This window comes from Lampris incognitus, chromosome 15, assembly GCF_029633865.1.
Source record: "Lampris incognitus isolate fLamInc1 chromosome 15, fLamInc1.hap2, whole genome shotgun sequence".
Taxonomy (NCBI): Eukaryota; Metazoa; Chordata; class Actinopteri; order Lampriformes; family Lampridae; genus Lampris; species Lampris incognitus.
This window is the reverse complement of record NC_079225.1, coordinates 24,917,381-24,940,058: the sequence shown is the minus strand read 5'-3', so window position 1 is coordinate 24,940,058 and position 22,678 is coordinate 24,917,381. Positions and strand designations below refer to the sequence as shown.

The window sequence follows — 22,678 nt, the reverse complement described above, 5'->3', positions numbered from 1 at the left end:
GTAATTAGTCTAATGCCTACTTCCATTCCATCTATTGCATTGAAGATGAGATGGATCCTCCCTAGGCGCACACCAGCCGCATTGCGGACGTTAGATGGATGAAAACAAGATAATAAATTTAGTCTGAGAAAAAATTGTTTGCTGTTTTGAGTTAGTTGGCCCTTCTTAGTTTGAGCTGTGTTGCATTCATGAACTATATCGTGACTGTTGATATCAGAAAATCCAAGCCAGTGTGCACAACCCAGGTATTTGTGTGTGTGTCTCTCTCTGTCTCAGTGGTCCTCTACAAAATACCCACATTATAGTATGAAGGGGCCTTATGTGTGCCAAGATGGTAGGATCAGAATTTGCAGTAAATGGTATGAATCCTTACATCAATGGTACAAGCTGTTGGTAGTGGTGTAAATGTGCAAGGAATGTTTTCTTGGCACATATTAAGGCCCTTAATACCAACTGAGGATCATTCGAATGCCACATCATACCTTAGTATTGATGCTGACCATGTGAATCCCTTTATGGCAGTGGTGTCCATCCATGTGCTATGCATGGCTGTATTTATGCAGGATTTTTTCCAACCCAGCTCTACATCAGCTCATGTCACTGATTAGTTCTCCCTCATCTGGTTGAAGATGTGTTAATCAGTAAACTAAGCTGATGTAGTGTTGGGTCAGAAAAAAAGGCATACGATTGGTCACCACTCCTTTTAGGCCATAATCAATCTGTTTTCCAAATTGCTATTTCAAGCAGGGAAAATGGTCCATGTCATAAATTAAACATCATCTCTCGCTGGTTCCACAAACATGACAGTGTTTTTAGTTTACTCCAATGGCCTGCATAGTCCCCAAAACTTAATCCAATAGAGCACCTTTGGGAAGGAACAGGAGGTTCGCAGCATTGCTGCGACGCCGACAAACCTGCAGGCGCTGTGTGATGCCGTCGAGTCAGCATGCACAAAATCTTTAAGGAATGTTTCCAGCACCTTGTTAAATCCATTCTCTAAAAATGTCTGTGAATGTTCTCATTCATCCAGGTCATGGTTATCCAAAGGAGTTGAATCAAGTGCAAATGGACTTGGTATATATGCCACATATATGCCATTCTCTAAAGAATTCAACTACATGACTCAAAAGGGGGTCTTGTCTGGTACTACATAGGAGTACATTATAAGGTGGCTGCTGAATGTGTGGCTGTCTAGCTAATTAGCTAGATGGATAGATCATTGGATCAATGAAATGTGAAATAATTCAAAAAGCTATTTTGAAATATGACCTATTAAATTAAAAGTAACTAAATTGTTGTGTAAATGAATGACATCAAATCATACTATATACTGCATGTTTTGGTTTTGTTTGTTTTTCACCCCCATTGTACCTGGTCAATTATCCCACTCTTCTTAGCCGTCCTGGTCACTACTCCACTCCCTCTGCCACTCTGGGGAGGGTTGCAGACTACCACATGCCTCCGATACATGTATAGGAGGCATGTGGTAGTCCGGTAGTCTCCAGCTGAGTCTTTTCTCCTGACATTGAGGAGTTTCACCAGGGGGGCGTAGCATGTGGGAGGATCACACTATTCCCCCCAGTTCCCCCTCCCCCCTGAACAGGCTCCCTGACCGACTGGAGGAGTTGCTAGTGCAGTGACCAGGACACATACCCACCTCCAGCTTCCCACCTGCAGACATGGCTAATTGTTTCCATAGGGATGCCCGACCAAGCCGGAGGTAACATGGGTATTTGAACTGGCGATCCCCGTGTTGGTTGGCAACGGAATAGACCGCCACGCTTCCTCATGCATGTTTTTTAAATATTCAGTTATTTCACAAGTTATTGACTAATTCTTATGTTTCATATATATATATATATATATATATATATATATATATATACACACTACCGTTCAAAAGTTTGGGATCACATTGAAATGTCCATATTTTTGAAGGAAAAGCACTGTACTGTTCAATGAAGATAACTTTAAACTAGTCTTAACTTTAAAGAAATACACTCTATACATTGCTAATGTGGTAAATGACTATTCTAGCTGCAAATGTCTGGTTTTTGGTGCAATATCTACATAGGTGTATAGAGGCCCATTTCAAGCAACTATCACTCCAGTGTTCTAATGGTACAATGTGTTTGCTCATTGGCTCAGAAGGCTAATTGATGATTAGAAAACCCTTGTGCAATCATGTTCACACATCTGAAAACAGTTTAGCTCGTTACAGAAGCTACAAAACTGACCTTCCTTTGAGCAGATTGAGTTTCTGGAGCATCACATTTGTGGGGTCAATTAAACGCTCAAAATGGCCAGAAAAAGAGAACTTTCATCTGAAACTCGACAGTCTATTCTTGTTCTTAGAAATGAAGGCTATTCCATGCGAGAAATTGCTAAGAAATTGAAGATTTCCTACACCGGTGTGTACTACTCCCTTCAGAGGACAGCACAAACAGGCTCTAACCAGAGTAGAAAAAGAAGTGGGAGGCCGCGTTGCACAACTGAGCAAGAAGATAAGTACATTAGAGTCTCTAGTTTGAGAAACAGACGCCTCACAGGTCCCCAACTGGCATCTTCATTAAATAGTACCCGCAAAACACCAGTGTCAACATCTACAGAGAAGAGGCGGCTGCGGGATTCTGGGCTTCAGGGCAGAGTGGCAAAGAAAAAGCCATATCTGAGACTGACCAATAAAAGAAAAAGATTAAGATGGGCAAAAGAACACAGACATTGGACAGAGGAAGACTGGAAAAAAGTGTTGTGGACGGATGAATCCAAGTTTGAGGTGTTTGGATCACAAAGAAGAACGTTTGTGAGACGCGGAACAAATGAAAAGATGCTGGAAGAATGCCTGACGCCATCTGTTAAGCATGGTGGAGGTAATGTGATGGTCTGGGGTTGCTTTGGTGCTGGTAAGGTGGGAGATTTGTACAGGGTAAAAGGGATTCTGAATAAGGAAGGCTATCACTCCATTTTGCAACGCCATGCCATACCCAGTGGACAGCGCTTGATTGGAGCCAATTTCATCCTACAACAGGACAATGACCCTAAACACACCTCCAAATTGTGCAAGAACTATTTAGAGCAGAAGCAGGCAGCTGGTATTCTATCGGTAATGGAGTGGCCAGCGCAGTCACCAGATCTGAACCCCATTGAGCTGTTGTGGGAGCAGCTTGACCGTATGGTACGCAAGAAGTGCCCATCCAACCAATCCAACTTGTGGGAGCTGCTTCTGGAAGCGTGGGGTGCAATTTCTCCAGATTACCTCAACAAATTAACAGCTAGAATGCCAAAGGTCTGCAATGCTGTAATTGCTGCAAATGGAGGATTCTTTGACGAAAGCAAAGTTTGATGTAAAAAAAATCTTATTTCAAATACAAATCATTATTTCTAACCTTGTCAATGTCTTGACTCTATTTTCTATTCATTTCACAACATATGGTGGTGAATAAGTGTGACTTTTCATGGAAAACACAAAATTGTTTGGGTGATCCCAAACTTTTGAACGGTAGTATATATATATATATATATATATATATATATATATATATATATATATATATATATATATATATATATATATATACATACACACACACACAGCATTTTTTTCCCCGAAACCGTCAATGGTGTTGTAGGTGCTCAACTAATGAGGAGTGTAATATCAACACAGATACAGGAAAAAAGATTTTAATACATTGCAGGTATTAAAATCTTTTTCCCTGTATCCGTGTTGATATATATACTTAACACAAAAAGTAAGGAAATTTGAGTTTGGTAGATTAGTTCTTTGTTGGAACAGTGCTTCTTGGCAATAAATCTTATACCGTTGGAAAGCCTGTTTATTTCCCTTTTAAATGGTGCCACATTTGTAAGGAACATGCATTTGTGGGATGAGCAGCAGAGCTGAGTATGTGGGTTGTACCCATGAAAGATGTGCCAAATCCTCTCTGCCAATGCAATGCCAAACAGCTTATTTTGCTGTTGCTATTGACTCTTGTTTTGAGCTTCTGGTACCCCAGGTGCTGACAATCAGCTGCCTGATTTAAGATATATTGCCAAGAAGCATTGTTACAACAAAGAAATAATCTACCAAACACACATTTCCTTACTTTTTGTGCTAAGTTTTTATATATATATATATATATATATATATACACTACCGTTCAAAAGTTTGGGATCACCCAAACAATTTCGTGTTTTCCATGAAAAGTCACACTTATTCACCACCATATGTTGTGAAATGAATAGAAAATAGAGTCAAGACATTGACAAGGTTAGAAATAATGATTTGTATTTGAAATAAGATTTTTTTTACATCAAACTTTGCTTTCGTCAAAGAATCCTCCATTTGCAGCAATTACAGCATTGCAGACCTTTGGCATTCTAGCTGTTAATTTGTTGAGGTAATCTGGAGAAATTGCACCCCACGCTTCCAGAAGCAGCTCCCACAAGTTGGATTGGTTGGATGGGCACTTCTTGCGTACCATACGGTCAAGCTGCTCCCACAACAGCTCAATGGGGTTCAGATCTGGTGACTGCGCTGGCCACTCCATTACCGATAGAATACCAGCTGCCTGCTTCTGCTCTAAATAGTTCTTGCACAATTTGGAGGTGTGTTTAGGGTCATTGTCCTGTTGTAGGATGAAATTGGCTCCAATCAAGCGCTGTCCACTGGGTATGGCATGGCGTTGCAAAATGGAGTGATAGCCTTCCTTATTCAGAATCCCTTTTACCCTGTACAAATCTCAAATACAAATCATTATTTCTAACCTTGTCAATGTCTTGACTCTATTTTCTATTCATTTCACAACATATGGTGGTGAATAAGTGTGACTTTTCATGGAAAACACAAAATTGTTTGGGTGATCCCAAACTTTTGAACGGTAGTGTATATATATTATAGCATTTTTTTTCCGGAAACCGTCAATGGTGGTGTTATAAGTGCTCAACTAATGAGCGGAATATCAATACAGATGCAGGGAAAAAAGTTTTCATACGTAGCAGAACAAGCCTGTTTCATGTGTCATGCACTCATCAGCTGCTAATGTGATTCAACAAAAGAACACCAACATGGAACAGGTGTGTTCTTTGCTGAATCACATTAGCAACTGATGGGTGCGCAATGCACGAAAAAGGCTTGTACTGCTATATATTAAAACTTTTTTCCCTGCATCTGTATTGATATATATATATATATCCATCCATTATCCAAACTGCTTATCCTTACCCAGGGTCGCGGTGATGCTGGAGCCTATCCCAGCAGTCATTGGGCGGCAGGCGGGGAGACACCCTGGATAGGCCGCCAGGCCATCACAGGGTGATATATATATATACAGTGGTTTGCAAAAGTATTCATACCCCTTGAACTTTTCCACATTTTGTCAAGTTACGACCACAATCATAAATATTTTTTATTGGAATTTTATGTGAAAGACCAACACAAAGTGGCACACAATTGTGAAGTACAAAGAAAATTATAAATGATTTTAATTTTTTTTTACAAATAAAAAACTGAAAAGTGCGGTGTGCAAAAGTATTCAGCCCCCTTTTTGTCTGAGTGCAACCAGTTGCCTGATGATTGCTGAATGATCGAATGTTGACCTAATGACTAAATAGAGTCAACCTGTGTGTAATCTAATCTCAGTACAAATACAGCTGTTCTGTGACGGCCTCAGAGGTTTGTTAAGAGAATATTGGGGAGCAAACAGCATCATGAAGTCCAAGGAACACACCAGACATGTCAAGGATAAAGTTGTGGAGAAGTTTAAAGCAGGGTTAGGCTATAAAAAGATTTCCCACACTTTGAACATCTCACGGAGCACTGTTCAATCCATCATCTGGAAATGGAAAGAGTATGGCACAACTGCAAACCTACCAAGACACGGCCGTCCACCTAAACTTATAGGCCGAACAAGGAGAGCACTGATCAGAGATGCAGCCAAGAGGACCGTGGTGACTCTGGACGAACTGCAGAGATCCACAGCTCAGGTGGGGGAATCTGTCCACAAGACAACTATTGGTCATGCACTGCACAAATCTGGCCTTTATGGAAGAGTGGCAAGAAGAAAGCCATTGTTAAAAGAAAACCATAAGAAGTCCCGTTTGCAGTTTGCCAGAAGCCATGTGGGGGACACAGCAAACATGTGGAAGAAGGTGCTCTGGTCAGATGAGACCAAAATTCAACTTTTTGGCCTAAATGCAAAACGCTATGTGTGGCGGAAAACTAACACTGCACATCACTCTGAACACACCATCATCCCCACTGTCAAACATGGTGGTGGCAGCATCATGCTCTGGGGGTGCTTCTCTTCAGCAGGGACAGGGAAGATGGTCAGAGTTGATGGGAAGACTGATGGAGCCAAATACAGGGCAATCTTGGAAGAAAACCTGTTGGAGTCTGCAAAAGACTTGAGACTGGGGCGGAGGTTCACCTTCCAGCAGGACAACAACCCTAAACATAAAGCCAGGGCTACAATGGAATGGTTTAAAACAAAACATATTCATGTGTTAGAATGGCCCAGTCCAAGTCCAGACCTAAATCCAATTGAGAATCTGTGGCAAGATCTGAAAACTGCCGTTCACAAACACTCTCCATCTAATCTGACTGAGCTTGAGCTGTTTTGCAAAGAAGAATAGGCAAACATTTCAGTCTCTAGGTGTGCAAAGCTGGTAGAGACATACCCCAAAAGACTTGCAGCTGTAATTGCAGCAAAAGGCAGTTCCACAAAGTATTGACTCAGGGGAGCTGAATACTTTTGCACACCGCACTTTTCTGTTTTTTATTTGTAAAAATTTTTTTTAAATCATGTATAATTTTCTTTGTACTTCACAATTGTGTGCCATTTTGTGTTGGTCTTTCACATAAAATTCCAATAAAATATAGTTATGTTTGTGGTCGAAACATGACAAAATGTGGAAAAGTTCAAGGGGTATGAATACTTTTGCAAGCCTGTGTGTGTGTGTGTGTGTGTGTGTGTGTGTGTGTGTGTGTGTGTGTGTGTATATGGTGGCGCAGTAGTTAGCGCGGTCACCTCACCGTAAGAAGATCCTGGGTTCGAGCCCCCGGGGCAGGGCTCGAAATTAATGATGTCCCGATGTCCCGGGGACCATAAAAAATCCTACTGGGACACAAATATATTTTGTCTGGGACAATTCCGGGACAGTGAAAAAAAATGTCAAAGTAAACTTCGAAATAGGTGTTATTTGCAAAGTCATTAATTATGAGTATCTAGAAGTTACTTTGTCGTTTGAATAATTTAATAAAAACGTGTGAACGGCGAAACTACAGAAGGCTTACGTTCTTGCGGCACCTCACGATAGGGCAGTCAATCGCCTGTTCGTGCAAATCATAGAATGCATTCTACGTCATCCACTCTGCCAGTGGCTGCTGCTTGACTTGCGCCAATGCAACATTCATAGAGCCAGAGTGATAGACCATCATCAACGACAGTTAAAAGAAGAAGAAGAAAGAAATGCTGAGGTGGTTGAATAAACAGCCCCCTGATGCAAGCCCCAATACTGCCGACTCCCGAAACTAATATTCATATGTTTAATAAAAGAATAAGTATTTTAAACTTATATGGTGGACCAGAGTCAATGGTGTGATGATTAAGTGACAAAAAATGATCAAATTATATGTATTCTGCATTATTGGGGGGGCGACGACAAGAATTAAAATTTGGGACACTGTTGGTTATATCCGGGACAATACAAAGTAGAATTCGGGACAGTTGTGGGACACTGAGGAAAAAAGTTAATTTCGAGCCCTGCTCGGGGGTAGTCCAACTTTGGGGGTCCTCCCAGGTTGTCCTGTGTGGAGTTTGCATGTTCTCCGCGTGTCTGCGTGGGTTTACTCTGGAGGCTCCGGTTTCCTCCCACAGTCCAAAGATATGTAAGTCAGGTAAATCGGCCATACTAAATTGTCTGTAGGTATGAATGTGTGTGGGTGTGTGTGTGTACGTCGGCCATGTGTGATAGTCTGGCGGTCTGTCCAGGGTGTCTCCCCGCGTAACGCCCAATGACTTCTGGGATAGGCTCCAGCAGCCCCGCGACCTGAGCGCAGGATAAGCGGTTCGGAAAATGGATGGATGGATGGATAATATATACATATATATATATATATATATATAGATAGATAGTGCTTTTTTCCGTAAACCGTCAATGGTGTTGATAAAAGTGCTCAGCAAATGAGGAGCGGAATATCAATATAGATGTAGGAAAACAACTTTTAATGCATGGCAGTACAAGCTTGTTTTGTGTGTCGCACGCTCATCAGCTGCTAATGAGTGCTAGTGCTAATGAGTGAGACATTAGCAGCTGATGAGTGTGCGACGCAGGAAACAAGCTTGTACTGCCATGTAATAAAAGTTTTTCTTCCTGCCTCTAGATATATATATATATTACTGTTGATTAATTTACATTTTTCAGAAAGGCATACAACCCAGCCACTGAGGATGCACAAGCCAGTGCATCCTTAGCGCCGGTCCCAAGCCCGGACAAATGGGGAGGGTTGCGTCAGGAAGGGCATCCGGCGTAAAATCTTTGCCAAATCAAATATGCGGATCATAAATAAGACTTACATACCGGATCGGTCGAGGCCCGGGTTACCAACGACCGCCACCGGTACTGTTAACCAGCAGGGTGTCGGTGGAAACTATGCTACTGTTGGGCGAAGGAGAAGGAGAGGGGGAAAGCATGTCCAGAGGCAGCTAGAGAGGAGGAAGGGTAGACATGTGAAGGTGAGAGTTGGAACTTTGATTGTTGGCACTATGACTGGTAAAGGGAGAGAGCTGGCTGACATGATGGAAAGAAGAAAGGTAGGCATACTGTGTGTGCAAGAGACCAGGTGGAAGGGGAGTAAGGCCAGGAGTATCAGAGGTGGGTTCAAACTCTTCTACCATGGTATGAATGGGAGGAGTAATGGGGTAGGGGTAATTCTGAAGGAAGAGTATGTCAAGAGCGTGCTGGAGGTGAAGAGAGCGTCAGACAGAGTGATGAGTATGAAGCTGGAAATTGAAGGTTTATTGCTGAATGTTATCAGCGCATATGCCCCGCAAGTTGGGTGTGAGATGGATGAAAAAGAAGAATTCTGGAGTGAGTTGGACGACATGGTGGAGAGGGTACCCAAGGAGGAGAGAGTGGTGATTGGAGCGGACTTCAATGGACATGTTGGTGAAGGGAACAGAGGTGATGAGGAGGTGATGGGAAGGTATGGAGTCAAGAAGAGAAATGTGGAAGGACAGATGGTGGTCGATTTTGCGAAAAGGATGGAAATGGCTGTGGTGAATACATATTTCAAGAAGAGGGAGGAACACAGGGTGACGTACAAGAGTGGAGGAAAGTGCACACAGGTGGACTATATCTTATGTAGAAGGCGCCATCTAAAAGGGATTGGAGACTGCAAGGTGGTGACAGGGGAGAACGTAGCTAGGCAGCATCGGATGGTGGTCTGTAGGATGACTTTTGAGACCAAGAAGAGGAAGCGAGTGAAGACACAGCCGAAGATCAAATGGTGGAAGTTGAAGAAGGAAGACTGTTGTGTGGAGTTCAGGCAGGAGTTAAGACAGGCACTGGGTGGTAGTGAAGAGTTGCCAGATGGCTGGACAACCACTGCAGAAATAGTGAGGGAGACAGCTAGGAAGGTACTTGGTGTGTCATCAGGACAGAGGAAGGAAGACAAGGAGACTTGGTGGTGGAATGAGGAAGTACAGCAAATTATACAGAGGAAAAGGTTGGCAAAGAAGAAGTGGGATAGTAAGAGAGATGAAGAAAGTAGACAGGAGTACAAGGAGATGCAGCATAAAGCAAAGACAGAGGTGGCAAAGGCAAAGGAAAAGGCGTATGGTGAGTTGTATGACAGGTTAGACACTAAGGAAGGTGACAAGGACTTGTACCGATTGGCTAGACAGAGGGACCAAGCAGCAAAGGATGTGCAGCAAGTTAGGGCGATCAAGGATAGAGATGGAAATGTGCTGACAAGCGAGGAGAGTGTGCTAAGAAGGTGGAAGGAATACTTTGAGGGGCTGATGAATGAAGAAAATGAGAGAGAGAGAAGGTTGGATGATGTAGGGATAGTGAATCAGGAAGTTCAGTGGATTAACAAGGAGGAAGTGAGGGCAGCTATGAAGAGGATGAAGAGTGGAAAGGCAGTTGGTCCTGATGACATACCTGTGGAGGCATGGAGATGTTTAGGAGAGATGGCAGTGGAGTTTTTAACTAGATTGTTTAACACAATCCTGGAAAGTGAGAGGATGCCTGAGGAGTGGAGAAGAAGCATACTGGTACCGATTTTCAAGAACAAGGGCGATGTGCAGAACTGTAACAACTACAGAGGTATAAAGTTGATCAGCCACAGCATGAAGATTTGGGAAAGAGTAATAGAAGCTAGGTTAAGAGGAGAGGTGACGATCAGCGAGCAGCAGTATGGTTTCATGCCACGAAAGAGCACCACAGATGCGATGTTTGCTTTGAGAATGTTGATTGAGAAGTATAGAGAAGGCCAGAAAGAGTTGCATTGTGTCTTTGTAGATTTAGAGAAAGCTTATGACAGAGTGCCGAGAGAGGAGGTGTGGTATTGTATGAGGAAGTCAGGAGTTGCAGAGAAGTATGTAGGAGTGGTGCAGGATACGTATGAGGGAAGTGTGACAATGGTGAGGTGTGCGGTTGGAATGACAGATGGGTTCAAGGTGGAGGTCGGATTACATCAAGGATCGGCTCTGAGCCCTTTCTTGTTTGCAATGGTGATGGACAGGTTGACGGACAAGACCAGGCAGGAGTCTCCATGGACGATGATGTTCGCGGATGACATTGTGATCTGTAGCGAGAGTAGGGTGCAGGTTGAGGAGAGCCTGGAGAGGTGGAGGTATGCACTGGAGAGAAGAGGAATTTAAGTCAGTAGGAGCAAGACGGAATACATATGTATGAATGAGAGGGAGGACGGTGGAATGGTGAGGATGCAAGGAGTGGAGGTGACAAAGGCATTTGAGTTTAAATACTTGGGGTCAACTGTCCAAAGTAACGGGGAGTGCAGTAGAGGGGTGGAAAAAGAGAGTGCAGGCAGGGTGGAGTGGGTGGAGAAGAGTGTCAGGAGTGGTTTGCGACAGAAGGGTACCAGCAAGAGTTAAAGGGAAAGTTTACAAGATGGTTATGAGACCAGCTATGTTACATGGTTTGGAGACAGTGGCACTGACGAAAAGACAGGAGGCGGAGCTGGAGGTGGCAGAGTTGAAGATGCTAAGATTTTCACTGGGAGTAACGAAGAAGGACAGGATTAGGAATGATTATATTAGAGGGACCGCTCAGGTTGGACGGTTTGGAGACAAAGCAAGAGAGGCAAGATTGAGATGGCTTGGACATGTGTGGAGGAGAGATGCTGAGTATATTGGGAGAAGGATGCTGAATATGGAGCTGCCAGCGAAGAGGAGAAGAGGAAGGCCAAAGAGGAGGTTTATGGATGTGGTGAGGGAAGACATGCAGGTGGCTGGTGTGACGGAGGAAGACGCAGAAGACAGGAAGAAATGGAAACGGATGATCCGCTGTGGCGACCCCTAACGGGAGCAGCCGAAAGTAGTAGTAGATTTTTCAGAAAGGCATACCTACCTATTCATCTAATTTTGACAAAAACTAAGACTCCATAAGGTGCAGCGCCAATCGGATTTATTCATATAATTATTTATATGAGAAAGCAGAAGATTGTGTGTGTGTGTGTGTGTGTGTGTGTGTGTGTGTGTGTGTGTGTATGAATTAACTGGAAAAAGCTTTCAGTGACTGTTGCAGCTAGAAAAGCGCAATATAAAATACAACTTGATTGACTGATTGATATTTACTTATTCGATTTAGACAGAAATGGGATGTCATACCTGATGCTGTTGTCTGTTGGTTCAACATCCATGTCCTCAACCTCAGTGTTACCAGGACCGGATTGGATTAGTCTCACAGAGCTAGAAGTAGAGACACTGCAAAGAGAGACAGAACTGTTAAGGCGGCTCAACAGATATAGATTCAGAGGTAGTCCAATTCCCCATGAACATGAATTGGGTCAAATGGGTATAGATGATGATTGGGTGCATAGATTGGTGGTCCAATTCAAAATATACTGAACAGTAAGAGGTTAAATGGCATTCCTTTAATAAATACTGTACATGACAGGCCGAGTATAATGCAAACACAGTAAAAATGGCAGTAACCTGTGGAATCCTTGTGCAGCACCAAAAGAAGAATTCCCTGGCTTAGCCTGATAACAAAAAAGATGGAGTAATAAAAAACAAACAAAAATACATACATTATACAGGAAAGTATACACACACACAAACATGCTTTGTGATATTAGATGTGTACTTGAATCTTTTTGGGTCTTTAGTCACCTGAGGATGCAAGGGAAATGTTGCATCCCCATACACTATTATCCCGGGATTCCCATCAGGATTTTCCTTGCACTGGATCGAAAGCTGTAATATCATAGGAAAATATATGGTCAAAAATCAAAGTGCCATTGATTTGTTCACAGATTTTTTTTCCTTCAGACCTAATCAATGTTCTCGGAAAGCTCAGAAAACCTTTTTATTGACAGAGAACTTAGGAGATGTAAAAGATTTTCTTAAAAAGAAAAGTTAAGTCACATGATGTAGAGACTACAGGGATTTGTAGAAGCTGCTGAAAACAGAGAAAATATAGAAACTTTAAGGAAAAACAAAGATTATAAATTATCATAGATATTTGATAAATAACAAATGCGCCCATGTTTTCATCAAATCACATTTCTTGATTTTTCCACGTGCAGCATTGACCTAGGATTAGGCCAACTGCTCCAGGTGAAGAGATGGATGTATTGTGGTATTTGAAAAAGGAAAGTGTAATTTTCAGTGTGGTCAGACACAGGTCACTGAACTCAACATAGTCAGCTAATTATCACTAATCTTGCAGGTTTAGTAGCAGAGACAGAATAACTGGCTTGTTACACCTCGCTTGTTTTAACAGGAAAGGTTAGGCAGAAACCTGCAAATCCATCTGGCGTTTCTGTCCAAAACTTTATCCATCTGTGATTTCTCCAACCATGAATAGTAACTGGGAGAAACAATGCCACATTATGAATAGACTGTACGTATGCATTCAGGGTATGGGGCGTTCAAGCTGTAATTATTTGTCTTATTATATGAAAGTAGTGGTTTTTAGTAATATCTGAATTTGGTTCTAGTTTTGGTGCTGGAGCAGTTAACAGCACTTTCTGTTCCTGTTTGAGTTATCATTCTACCGCACTACTCTTTCTACTGCTATTTCTTCACAGTTCTGTACACACCATCTTAATACCAAATGTAAGAAGTCTTTAGAAGTCCTTAATTAATTAGATATCTGTAACTATGAGTGTAGAAATTGTGGTGCATAGATACCCCGAAAAGCAGGTGCTACACCCAACCTTTCGGTTAGAGCCCCCCCCCCCAATATGTCGGTAAATAGGCATTTTTGGGCTAAAACCATTACATAAAGGACCCTTACACCTAGGAAGACATGTTTTATTGTATTAGAGGAGTGTATGCATCCATTACACAAGGCCGTTAAAAGACGGCCTGTGTAGTAGATCCTCTTTACCGTTGTCCTCCACTTTTTTGGACCGGCTTTCCTTATACTTATTTAAGAGCTACCTGTATTCTGAAGTCCTTCTAGTTTGACCAAGGTCAACAGTCGAACATTAAAACCTCCTTTTAAGATTCTACACCAAATCAATTTCCAATATATCATACTCGCAACAGGTTTTGACACGACGTTGTTTAGAAGCTAATAGATGCTAATCATCATACTAACAAATCTTTTGTCCCAACGACCGAATTCATGCTAAACAACAACAATAATTGCTGAAGCTGCAAAAGTGTGTAGGCCTATACAGTGATCGCTATCAATTGCTTGTATGAACAGTCATTCATTGAACTTACTTTTGTTGTAATTTGTACGGTGTCCGACATTTTGGCCCCCTTTTCTCGTGGGACGTCTGCGTAATCACGCAAAACACTTTACGTCTTACGACAGGAACTCGACGTCTTGCATCATACATTCCATGGTGTTACGGGAAGCACCCCCTCCAAGGCCCGTTATTCACATCTCTGATCTTTTGCTGGCGATATTTCTATTTCCCCTTCATATATGTGAATGTCCCCCTTACTTTAAAATAGGAGGTGGGGCAAGGTTGCTGACCAACTAATGATGGCTGCCAGTCGACGGTGAGAAGTAAGTCAAGTCAATTTTATTTGTATAGCCCAATATCATAAATTACAACTTTGACTCAAAGGGCTTTACAGCAATACAACATTGTGTCCTTAGACCCTCACATCGGATAAGGGACAACTCCCTAAAAAATGAAAAAAAAAAAAACCTTTAACAGGGAGAAAAAAATAGGAAGAAATCTCAGGGAGAGCAACAGAGGAGGGATCTCTCTCCCAAGATGGACAGACATGCAATGGATGTTGTGTTTACACAATACAACATTGAAAGAGGATAAAGGGATTATAATGGATTTATAAAATATATGATTAGGATGCTGAAGAAAAAAGTACTGAAAATGATTTCACAAAAGTTTGAGTAAAAAGGTCTCTATCTATTTGGGCCCATCTGAGAAAGGTATCTAAAATTAACGAGTATATAAAATATTATTTGGCTGAAACTTTTCAATTCTTTCTTTACATTTCTTTCAATATTTTTCCAATTATTTTTTCAATTCTAAAAAAATAAATCCATCATATGAATTTCCAGAGTCTGATCAATTCCTCATCTAGTTTTCAAGATGTGATGATATCTGTGCAATACAGTATTTGATTTGACTTCTTATACTGGATGTTACCTCATTAGTCCTGGCAGTAATGGTAATAAAAAGTGTATGGAAAAGCATTTCTGAGCAAAGGGCCAATTTGCCTTCAAGCATGTTTTAAGGGTAAAAAGGCATAAATACACAATCTCTTAAAACTAAACTAACTTGAAAATAAACATGCCAAATACACCATTTCATCCTGTTTTTCAGAATACTTTGACATTTTTCCTTTCTTAATCAATTTAAAGAATTAAGATCAACAAACCTTTCATTTTCAGGATGTAGCAGGTCAGACAGCATTTTGTCTGCACTTATTCTCCAAGCATTTGCACAAAACCATCCAAACTGTGTGCTGTGTCTATCTTCAGACATAGCGAACGCCCAGCCTATGCATTAGGTTGGATGTTAAAAAGCAGAACTACGGTGAGCTTTATACACTGTCAAATCAACACTGACTGTATTAAACTTTGTTAGAAACTGAAAAAAGGAAGTAATACTCACAGAGAGAGATGGTCATCCTGTCTTTAGGCAAATAGTCCTTTAGTTTGAGCGACTCGTTGGAGGTCTTTTGTCCTCCAAACATGGAAGTGCTGAACAGTGTAGTCTGACTATATTAATAAGTTAACTAAGCTTGGTTGTACTGCTGAGAAAAACCCCTGACTCGCCTACATATCATCTACATCCCGATACTGTCTCAGTCTCCTAATTACTCACATCTTTTCTGTGAAGAGAGGAGCTAAAACTGCAAAAAAGAGACAAGCTAATTGAGAAAAAAATTTCAAGAAAGTGTACTTGTTAAGTCAATACACTTTTTACTGGCACTACCTTGAAATAAGCATTGGAGACTTGAAATAGGAAAAAAAATATCCTACTAAGCACGCCATTTTTACAGAGTGAAATGAAGTCTAAAAAACTTGATCTCAGTTAGCAGAAAAGCACACTAAAACTCACTCTCATCTAGCCCCTGAAGAGAAGATGAGAGGGGCTGAAAACTAAATGCAAAATAAAAAGCTCTTAAAAAAAACCTGTCTAAGATAAAGAGAACGAGGAAAATAAAGAGCAAGTAATAAAATTTAACCTGGACTCACAAATGTAAGCTCTACACCCTGAAAATGCCGCTTCTCCTTTTAATGAAGGTGTCATATTAAAAGAAAAAACTGTCCCTGCGTCATGCATAGTCAAAGCAAGGAAGGAAAGCGATAGTGATACAGTCTTAGATCGCAGTTTTATAAAACGAGAAAACCCATACTCCGCCCACGGGTGCGGTAAGTGCAAACATCTTCGCCAGTTGACGTGTCATTTTATGACAAAATGAGCAATGCAGTAAAGGCACATTTATTTCATTTAGCAACATACAAAAAGCTTACACGCATTGTTCAGCGTAGAGTTCCTTGTATGATTAGAAAAGACAAGATTATTAGGCTGGTCTCTTACCTTTTTTTTCCGGTTGTTTTGTGGGAAGCTCTCTTGAACTGAACTCCACAGACAGGAGAAGTCTGTTGAAACATTCCAGGCCTTATATAGATAGTTTAAGACTCATCTTGCCATAGTTTCGTTGCACTATGTAGATGGGGGAGGATCAGACAGAATAAATGGTCTGTCAAACCTTCCCTGTATTTTCATAAATCTAAGTTGATGTTTCGTAACTCTTGGATAAACTTTTCCTCCCCTTGGCTTTTCCTTTCTCTTTTTTTCCTTTTCCCTGTTTGCTGCCCCTGCCGATTTGAACATGACCCTTCCTGCCTCTGTGAGAGCAGTTCCCAGATTTTCTTTCCTGTTTTTGTACAGTTGCCTCCCATCCTGTGGAGCACTGTTTCCCCATCGCACTTTTGTATCAATTGTAAGCAGGAGCTGCATGGCAGATTTACACCTTATGCTCTTAGTTCAAATCTGAGATTAAGTGTTTAGTATTTCAGAACATATGCCAGAAGAGCAATTTCAACATTGCAGTGAACACTCGTGAAACTGAAACTTGCTCACTACAGGAAACCACACACATAAAGTGATGTCAAGCCTATTTTCTGAAGTTTTTTTTCTACCACACATGTACATAAGTCAAGTTTATTTATATAGCACATTTAAAACAACCACAGTTGAACCAAAGTGCTGCACAAGCTTAAAATACAATATAAAATAAGTAACACATATGAATATAAAAATATATGTAAAAAAGACATAATACAATAAAGAAATTAAAATGTAAACAATAAAACATAAGAGTAAAAGTATATTTCCACAATAAAATCGTGGTATCAAGCTCAACTTGAATTGAATGCCAGCGAGAAGAGGTAGGTGTTTAACAAAGATTTAAAAGTGTCTAGGGTCTGAGCAGATCTTATGTGTACTGGTAAGTTGTTCCAGAGATCAAGGGCAGCCACTGCAAAGGCTCTGTTGCCCCTATTCTTAAGCCTGGATCTGGGAACATGTAAGAGCATCTGGTTTGTTGACCTGAGTGCTCTGACTGGTGTATGATGATTTATTATCTCGGATAAATAAGACGGTGCCAGCCCATTTAAAGACTTAAAAACAAGTAATAAAATCTTAAACTGGATCCTAAAATAGACAGGAAGCCAATGAAGGGAGGCCAGTACAGGCGTTATGTGATCACGTCGTTTCTTTCCTGTCAGCAGCGTGTGTTGATGCATGCTTAATAATCCAGGTAAGAAAATCAAAGACGTGATGAAATGTGTCGGTCAATAAACGTTGTATCCAGATGAACTGATTCAACCCTCTTTGAAAACTGAACGTGGTTGACATGGTTTGTCATGGATTAAGCCCACATCTTGACAAATGACCTTGGCTGAAAAAAACACCTGATAAATTACAAAAGGCTTAATCCACATCTGGAAAAAAAAGTTGCAAATTTACCAACAAACTGGAAGACAATAATTTGCAAATTTCCTTCTCTTTTCTCCTGTAAAAATCTATCTTGAATATTAACAAGTAATTTTATATACTCTGCAAGAAGTGGTGTATATATTGCTAACTTACAAGGATGTACGTCCTGTGTTCCACAGAACAACTCATAATAGCATAACACCCCCCCACATCCGTTTGACATTCAAATATGAGCGGTAAAAAACCACTAAGACTAAAGCAGGGTATGACATTTAGATTAGTTCATCAGTATGTATATGTGTGTAAATGGATTAAGTAGACTTTGTACAAACAAAACCCTACAATTCTATCAAACCTGCAATATGTAGTCCAAACAGTCACACAAGTTGCTGTGACGACACTGATACAGCAATGAGACTTCAGGCCCTCGCCAGAGGACCTTTCACAATCCTCTCCGTGTCCAAGGTCACACAAACCACTGGGAAATGAAAATAGTGGAGTTTAAGAACTTCTGAATGGCTGCTACCTACAGAAACAGAATCTTTTCTTCAAAGGTTGGTGACAATCCTTGTGTAACCCCTACCATGTAGGTGGGGCCTGGGTTCTGCTTTAAATAAGTGGCGCTATTACCTGAAGTAATACACTGTTTAAATTGTTACCAAGTGTTTCTTAACTCTTAACTTAGATTATAACTATTGGCGGTGCCTCCATTAACTGTGTGGAAGTAGTTTGAATATGACTTCCTTTTAAACCTTTAAATGTATTTATATTTTAATACCACTATGAATTGTCTATTCTAAATGTCTATGACGCAACACATTTGCTTTAAATTCAAATATACCAAAAGGTAGGTATTTATTAACCAGATGTTAATGTAAAATATTTGTAGTTTTGAATTATCAACGGTCAATAATAATAATAATAATAATAATAATAGACAATGTCACAATATGTATAAACAAATGGCTCAAAGCCTGTTCCAAAACTATTCAATAATAATTAATATTTCCAATAAAACTCTGTTGTCAACTCAATCAATGTAAAGACAAATTGTACATATACCAATAAAACCAAATAAAACTGGGCCCACACTCACACACACACACTCTCACACAATGTAGCGCAGTCCAAGTGTAACGTTACCGTTGCAGGCCTGACGTTGCTTGTGAGCGGTGAGGCCTTAAAACTGTAATTGGCTGCTTCGCTTGTTTCTGGACACAAGCATAAACAAAATAGCACGTGCTTAATTTCAGTACTCACGTATCCGTGGAAACAGAGTGGGGAAGAGGGGGCCAAGAGAGCCGAAGAGCGGCGTAGAGAGGCAGAGATGGGGGGGGGGGGGGTCAAGCGCTCTGCTGCGAGCGCAGGAGAATGAGTGAGGGCGTAGGAGAATGAGTGAGGGCGTGAAGAAACCACCGGACAGTCACAGGCACACCAGGGGAAGGAAACGGTCTCCGCAGTCGTCCAACGAAGAGCTTTCCTGGTCCTTGGTCTCTCACCTTCGACTATGTCCAAATCCTGAATCAACAGGATACACTGAGCTACCAAGTCCAAATACCATCTCGATTTGATCTAGCATCAACTTGTCACTCAAACTAACGTTAGCAACCTAGCTAACGTCACTATGCTAAGCTAACCGCTTGCCGCAATTAGCTAGTACAACATTCATATTACACAATAACGGGGAGTTACAGTTCACAAACATCACACGAAACATATTTAGCTCTTGTACATCCAGTTATTACATACATCCCACGGATAACGCTCTGTTGATCCCGACGTTATGTACAAACAGCTCACAATACAGAATAGCAGCTTTCCTCAGCAGTGTCCTCAAGTGTTCTGATTCTTTACCTCATGCGACCTAACCCGTAGTACTAAGTCCCGCCGCTCTATCTCAGCATACATTTTGGTTGGCTAAATATTACAGACGTACCAATGAAAGAAAAGAAAGGAATGAATGACATTTAACATCAGTTAGGCTGTAAACCTAACAACCAAGCTAGCAACACGTACTGTATATTCTACACATCAAATAAACCAGGCTCACGAATGAACTCACGTTAGAGCTTGTAAGTTGTACATATTGTAAACCACTAATAAGACACGTTAGTCCCTAGCTAACGGGTCTGACCCTTCAGTCGAGCGGTTAGTGATGTCGCCTTGTGGTGCAGTACACCCCGTATCGAATCCCGCACCGGGCAAGAAAATAACCGGTTACAATATCATAACTTATAACCATTGTAAATAAACGTGTACACAACCATGAAATGAACTGTAGCTTATTTATTGAATGTACTGTAATCTTATTTATTCATTTAAATTATTCTGTTTTAACTTATTCATTAAATGCTCATAGCTCACTCTATCCACTGGGCTACACCTGTGTGGTACTTCACATCCCTGAAATCTTCCCAAGAATGATCCACAGCGATCCTCTAGCACACTCAGTCATGTGGCATGGAGGGCCAAGTAGTAGGTACACTACCGTTCAAAAGTTTGGGATCACCCAAACAATTTTGTGTTTTCCATGAAAAGTCACACTTATTCACCACCATATGTTGTGAAATGAATAGAAAATAGAGTCAAGACATTGACAAGGTTAGAAATAATGATTTGTATTTGAAATAAGATTTTTTTTACATCAAACTTTGCTTTCGTCAAAGAATCCTCCATTTGCAGCAATTACAGCATTGCAGACCTTTGGCATTCTAGCTGTTAATTTGTTGAGGTAATCTGGAGAAATTGCACCCCACGCTTCCAGAAGCAGCTCCCACAAGTTGGATTGGTTGGATGGGCACTTCTTTGAGCAGATTGAGTTTCTGGAGCATCACATTTGTGGGGTCAATTAAACGCTCAAAATGGCCAGAAAAAGAGAACTTTCATCTGAAACTCGACAGTCTATTCTTGTTCTTAGAAATGAAGGCTATTCCATGCGAGAAATTGCTAAGAAATTGAAGATTTCCTACACCGGTGTGTACTACTCCCTTCAGAGGACAGCACAAACAGGCTCTAACAGGTACTATTTAATGAAGATGCCAGTTGGGGACCTGTGAGGCGTCTGTTTCTCAAACTAGAGACTCTAATGTACTTATCTTCTTGCTCAGTTGTGCAACGCGGCCTCCCACTTCTTTTTCTACTCTGGTTAGAGCCTGTTTGTGCTGTCCTCTGAAGGGAGTAGTACACACCGGTGTAGGAAATCTTCAATTTCTTAGCAATTTCTCGCATGGAATAGCCTTCATTTCTAAGAACAAGAATAGACTGTCGAGTTTCAGATGAAAGTTCTCTTTTTCTGGCCATTTTGAGCGTTTAATTGACCCCACAAATGTGATGCTCCAGAAACTCAATCTGCTCAAAGAAGTGCCCATCCAACCAATCCAACTTGTGGGAGCTGCTTCTGGAAGCGTGGGGTGCAATTTCTCCAGATTACCTCAACAAATTAACAGCTAGAATGCCAAAGGTCTGCAATGCTGTAATTGCTGCAAATGGAGGATTCTTTGACGAAAGCAAAGTTTGATGTAAAAAAAATCTTATTTCAAATACAAATCATTATTTCTAACCTTGTCAATGTCTTGACTCTATTTTCTATTCATTTCACAACATATGGTGGTGAATAAGTGTGACTTTTCATGGAAAACACAAAATTGTTTGGGTGATCCCAAACTTTTGAACGGTAGTGTAGGTTTTAATTTCAACAGGTGATTTCAGTGTTTGGTCCTCCTCTTTGGTTGAAGGTGTACTAATCAGCTGGTGTGGAGTTTGGTTGGGATGAAATCATGTATACTCGGCCCTCCAAGGCAAATGGGTAAATACCATCACTTTAGCAAACAAGGAGTTTGTTTCCGCTTCCGGAGTGGGAGGATGGCAGCACAAATTCACATTTGCAGCGGCCTCACCCAGTACCGGTGTGGGACGATGGCGGCACGAATTTACGTTTGTGGCCGCCTCACCCAGTACTGTCCATTCAATGTCCGTGTCTGCATCTGAGTTTAAATTTTGTCTTCATTTGATGGCTGGGAGAGCTGGCGCTGGATCGGCTGGGAGACCTTGGTCTGCTGCGTCCGGCAGAAGCGGGGAAGGCTAAGCTAACTGCTAGCCCATGCAGACCGGCAGTTCCCATAACACCGAGGGTGGTCTGGCGGCAGCCTCGCCCGGCGTTGACGGTTGCGTTTTTGCTGTCATTGTGTGTCAAGGGTGTCTGGCTGGGAGAGCTGGTGTTGGATCAGCTTAGGGAACCTGTTCTGTTGCGTCCAGTGGGCCCAAGGACCACGGCCCTGCATGGAGCTGCACCCAAAGAGGAAACCCCAAGGGCAGTCTGACAGGACACGGAAGCGGGGCAGGCTAAGCTAACTGCTAGCCCATGCAGACCGACAGTTCCGACAGTCATCCTGGCTGGTGTTTGTTCCCTTGGACAGTGATTTTTTTTTTGTTTAGATTGGATATACACTCACCGGCCACTTTATTAGGCACACGTGTCCAACTGCTCGTTAACGCAAATTTCTAATCAGCCAATCACATGGCAGCAACTCAATGCATTTAGGCATGTAGACATGGTCAAGACGATCTGCTGCAGTTCAAACCGAGCATCAGAATGGGGAAGAAAGGTGATTTAAGTGACTTTGAACATGGCATGGTTGTTGGTCCCAGACAGGCTGGTCTGAGTATTTTAGAAACTGCTGATCTACTGGGATTTTCACGCACAACCATCTCTAGGGTTTACAGAGAATGGTCTGAAAAAGAGAAAATATCCAGTGAGCGGCAGTTCTGTGGGCGAAAATGCCTTGTTGATGCCAGAGGTCAGAGGAGAATGGCCAGACTGGTTCGAGCTGATAGAAAGGCAACAGTAACTCAAATAACCACTCATTACAACTGAGGTATGCAGAAGAGCATCTCTGAACGCACAACACGTCGAAACCTTGAGGCAGATGGGTTACAGCAGCAGAAGACCACACCGGGTGCCACTCCTGTCAGCTAAGAACAGGAAACTGAGGCTACAATTCGCACAGGCTCACCAAAATTGGACAATAGAAGATTGGAAAAACGTTGCCTGGT

At 41.6% G+C, this 22,678-nt stretch overlaps 1 protein-coding gene across 8 annotated transcripts in view; it reads right to left on the bottom strand.

The window, feature by feature from the left end:
• armc1l (armadillo repeat containing 1, like) overlaps window positions 1-16,516 on the bottom strand; it is a 50,680-nt gene extending 34,164 nt beyond the window's left edge. Inside the window, exons 1-7 of one of the 8 annotated variants that reach the window (XR_008811447.1) lie at window positions 16,223-16,516; window positions 15,290-15,530; window positions 15,054-15,174; window positions 13,920-14,332; window positions 12,357-12,440; window positions 12,180-12,226; window positions 11,853-11,948 (exon numbers count right to left, since the gene is read on the bottom strand). The gene's annotated coding sequence lies outside the window, so the exon portion shown is untranslated. Of the gene's footprint in view, window positions 1-10,695; window positions 10,863-11,852; window positions 11,949-12,179; window positions 12,227-12,356; window positions 12,441-13,919; window positions 14,333-15,053; window positions 15,207-15,289; window positions 16,200-16,222 lie in introns of those variants that run through there. The other 7 variants (XR_008811449.1, XR_008811446.1, XR_008811448.1 and 4 more) reach the window with 7 other exon arrangements.
• Between the last annotated feature and the right edge of the window lie 6,162 nt (window positions 16,517-22,678).